The following is a 4,908-nucleotide window of genomic DNA, read 5'->3' on the forward strand; positions in this document are numbered from 1 at the left end:
GCGGCGCATGCTCCGGGGGACTGAGCAAGGACTCCCCTTTGGCAGCCAGGCGCCCGCGCTTTGCGTAAGAGCCGCTCTCGAGTGCCTGGAGAGTTCAGCGCCGCACCTGAAAGGGCTTTGCCTCTGCTTGCCGGAATAGGGAGAAAACACTTTGTACGCTCTCAGAGGCATAATGATTGACGGGGGGAATGTCCTTAAAATATTTTTCCCAGCGCATTCTCAGCCCAACGCGACTCACTTGTCGATTTACTTCATTTCTATCGCGCCTGTCTTCTGGACAGGGGCCCAAAGTAGGGATTGCCAAGTTCAATTTAAGAAATATCTGGGGACTTTGGGGGTGGAGCCAGGAGACATGGGGGTGGAGCCGAGATCAAGGCTGTGACAAGCATAATAGAACTCCAAAGGGAGTTCTGGCCATCACATTTAAAGGGACGGCACACCTTTTCAATGCCTTCCTTCCATTAGAAGTAATAACGGATAGGGGCACCTTCTTTTGGGGCTCATAGAATTGGACCTCCTGGTCCAGTCGCTTTGAAACTCGAAGGATAGTTTGGGGAGGGACACTAGATGCTGTACTGAAAATTTGGTGCCTCCAACTCAAAAAACAGCCCCCCCCCAGAGCCCCAGATATCCGCAGATCAATTCTCCATTATTTTCTATGGGAATAAATCTCCATAGGGAATAACAGAGTTCCCAGCAGACATTTCCCTCCCCTCCCCCCTGCTTTCTGACGACTCTGATGTGGGGGGAGGGCCTCCAAACCAGGGGATCCCCTGCCCCCACCTGGGGATTGGCAACCCTAGCCCAAAGTGGCTTGCATCGTCCTCCTTTCTTGAGATGGGTTAGGCTGAGTGTGTGTGTGACTGGCCCAGGAGATCAGTCCAGTGTTCACAAAAGGGAGGTTAGGGAAAGAGGTTGCTAAAGTAGCAGCTTTTAAAGAAAACACGTTTCTATGGCAGGGTAGGGATTCTCAGAGCCTCATCGAACACTTTAACCACTGCTCCATGCTGGTGTAAAACTCAAAAAGATGCAACACTGGGGCGGTTGGTGCAGTGTTGTTGCGAGTGATCTAGATTCAGATGATCCTTGCATGTGGTGATACTTGCTGGGAAACCTTGGGTCAGTTATTCTCTCTTAGCTTAACCTACCTCATGGGTTGTTGTGAGGATAAAGCAGAAGTCGTGATAATTGCATGTGATGCCCTGAGCTCCTTGGAGGAAAGGTGAGATAAAAAATGCAATAAACAAATGCATATATTAGTAAAATAATGGAAAAGCAAATCAATTCCCAATGGGTCAGCTAAACATTGTAGAAAAATGTCAACCAGAAGAATTTTAGACAGCTAAATATCTGAAAGAAAATAAAGTATCAGCAAAGAACTGAAGGATGGGGAAGTTAATTGCAGCAGATATTGTCTTAAAATGTTATTCTGAAAGCAGCCAATGAAAACAAGGGAGTGTTGAAAACAGTTAAAATACAGGATGGGGCGTGTATGCAGGGGTGGTGAAACAGCCCGCCTGGGACTTGTTTTGAACGAGAGATGGTTTTTATTGCTCAGGCATCTCTCCTAAGTCTTTGCTTTTTTAGCAACATCTTTCTCTAACTTTCCTTCTCTTAACACTCAACCCACCCTTTCCTCATGATGCCTGGTTGGTTTTGAGATCTAACACCACTTTCTCCACCATCATTAATTGCAGCCTGCAAGACCATAGAACAGGGGTGGTCAAACTGCGGGTTGGGAGCCACATGTGGCTCTTGACGTCCCCCTCCCCCATCAGCCAGCTTGGAGAAGACATTTCTCTCTTTAAATCACTTCTCCAAGCCAGCTGCTGGCCTAAAGAATGCATTTAAAGTTAAAGTTGCTTGCTTTCCACCTCTCCCTCCCTCCTCTCCCATCTATTTGCCTGCATGCCTTGCTTCCTTGCTTGTGGCTCACATACATCTGACATTCATGTCTTGCGGCTCTTGAACATCTGATGTTTATTCTGTGTGACCTTTACTTTAAGCAAGTTGGCCACCCCTGCTATAGAAGACTGCAAAGCGTAGTTTATGTTAGTCTGTTGTAGCAGAATTAACAAAAGGCCTTAAGGTGACAGTGGACTTTTGATTTATTCATTTGCCTCATTTATAGTCTACTGTTCTTGCTCAGACTCAAAACAGAACATAAAACAGTACAATCAGACAGCACAAGATAGCCAATGAACAATGCAATAGAACTAGAAATTACAGAATATGAAAGCAATGTGAACAACAAACTTGGGCAAAGTAAACAATATAGAGAGCAGAGCCTGAGGTATAGGCACTGAAGAGACAGCTGTCCATCTCTTTCTATGGTTAGGCTTCTAGGTTATAAACTTGCAGCATTAATGCATGTGCAAGGGTTACTCAGAAATGTATGTCTTATTTTGGTACTATCTATACCACGGGTCCCCAACCTTGTTGAACCTGCTGGGACTTTTGGAATTCTGAGAGTGAGGGGACGCACTCAGAAGATGGCTGCCATAAAATGACCACCACAGTTTTCCTCCAGTAATACAGTGAAGATCCTTGTGTTGTGGTGACAGCTGTTGCCAAAGCAACATTTAAAAAAATGTGCCCCGCCAATCAAATGCTTCAACCATTCAATTGGACATCAAAAGGAAGAATGTTGCAGTCTGTGATCTGCTACTATTGTAACTAATCTTCCTTTCATATTACTACTCAGTTTAATCCTGGACTTAATCCACATTCAAATTTAGATGAGGCACTTTATCTAAATTATAAGACATTCCACTTAATGGCTGAAGCATATACCATCTGTAGATTTTTTAACCGAAATGAATAAATAGCCTGGGGTCTTCATTATGGACTTAGTGGACAACTAGAACACTTCCATGGAATATGAGTATCTTTTCCTGCAATTAATTAATTGTTATATTGGTCTCTGCTTTAAATTGACTATTACTGTTTTTGCACACAGCTTACCTCGCAGTCTGCAGTGTCCGGTCGGATTTCCCACCATCTGCGCCGGAGTTACAGGAAGTGCCGCAGCTTCTGCGTTGCAAACGTAAACTGTGTTTTAGCGGTTTACGTTTGCTACGCAAAAGCCGCGGCACTTCCTGTAACTCCGGTGCAGATGGTGAGAAATCCGACCGGACGCTGCGGAGGGAACAGGATTGTGACTGCGAGGTCAGCTGTGTGCGAAAACGGTATATAAGTGTTTATAGCATGGTAGTGACAGTTCTTTGTGTCCTTTGATTGTTAGTATAGAATTGGACATTTATTCTGCTTAACCATGCCCCAACCTTAATAAGTGCAGAACAAAAATTATTGTTTCCAGAAGAAAGGCTCAGATCACCAAAACCAGATATAAGCATTTTTGCTGAGGGACCAACATATCTGTGGGACTGTCTCCTCTGGTATGTCCCCAGGAGAGCTTTATGCTCCGCAGATAACTACTTGATGCTGATCCCTGGCCCTAGAGTTGTCTGGCTATCCTCAACAAGGGTCAAGGCCTTCTTGATCCTGGCCCCAACCTGGTGGAACTCTCTGCGGAAGACCATCAGGACTCTACGGGACATTAGGCAATTCCGTAGAGACTGTAAGGCAGAGATGTTCTATCAGGCTTTTGGTTAGGAGCAGCAACGGTTTCTTTTCACTGGCTGGTATAACCATACCTATCTCTACTGAACTCTTTCTTTGAAGCGAAGTAGTTAGCTTTTGGTTCTAGCAAATTACCACTTACCACTTCAAATCAATCCAGATGTTGTTACAAACTGGCTAATTCAAGTTTCTCTCTCCCTTTTCTTTAGGCTTATGTCCTGACTTGAACTTCTTTTTCAGTGCGAATAGTCTGGACTGAAGTATAGTTACTAAGATTTTTTTTCTCACCTGTGATTCCAGTGCATTGTTAGGATGATGGAATTGTAATTGTAGGCTGCAACACTGTAAAATATTATTATTTAAATTATTTATTTGATGTTCTTATTTAATGCTTTGTATAAGCCACCCTGTACTTAAAAATGGGATCAAATACATGAATACTTGAGAAAAACAATTTCCCTTTGAGCATGTGCAGAATGCATCTGTTTCACTATAAAGGCCAAGTTAAAAGTGTCTTGTTTCTCCAGACGATCCTTTATATGTGTATAGATTTGCATAGAGAAGGACATTCACTGTTTTCATCTGTGGAAATAGCCCTGGGGGGAGGGCGCATGAAGCTCTTCCTTCCCTCTTGAAGTGTTTGGAGCTACATGGGGTGACAAAAATGCTTTTAAAGGTTAGTCCCTGCTCTTTTGACCCTGAATCATAGAGTTGGAAGAGACCTCCAGGTTCATCTAGTCCAACCCCCTGCACAATGCAGGAAATTCACAAATACCTCCCCCTAAATTCACAGGATCCTTTTGAAAATTAATGGCCCCAGCAAGCCTATTTTTTTTCAAAATGGCTACACAAAGACTTGGTCAAGTAGGTGTGTATTGACAATTGTTCACCACCTAGGCATAGGGTTGCTAATCCCCAGGGATCACCCAGTTTGGAGGCCTTCCCCATGCTTAAGGGTCATCAGAAAACAGTGGGGGGAAGGGAAATGTTCCCCTAAAGCTTTTCTGTATTGCCTTTTACTGTCAAATTTGTGACCATTAGTTTGTCCTGTGCACATGATATGTATATTTGCAGATCTTAAAGCAACTATTCTAAAAGTGAATTTCAAAAACAGGACACAGCAAGAGACCTCTGAGATACCACTATAACCACTGGCCAACTCCCACCTTTTTCTGGGTTTGGCCCGGTCCATGGGCATTGTTTGGTGGGGGGTGCTCCCTAAATTTATGGGGAGGGAGCTTCTCCATAAATTCATAGGTAGTGAAAATGGAGGCCCCTCCCTGTGATGTCACTGGATCAAATGTCTCTGGCAGGGCCTCAGCCCCC

The sequence above is a fragment of the Heteronotia binoei genome, chromosome 8, assembly GCF_032191835.1.
Source record: "Heteronotia binoei isolate CCM8104 ecotype False Entrance Well chromosome 8, APGP_CSIRO_Hbin_v1, whole genome shotgun sequence".
In the NCBI taxonomy this organism is placed as follows: Eukaryota; Metazoa; Chordata; class Lepidosauria; order Squamata; family Gekkonidae; genus Heteronotia; species Heteronotia binoei.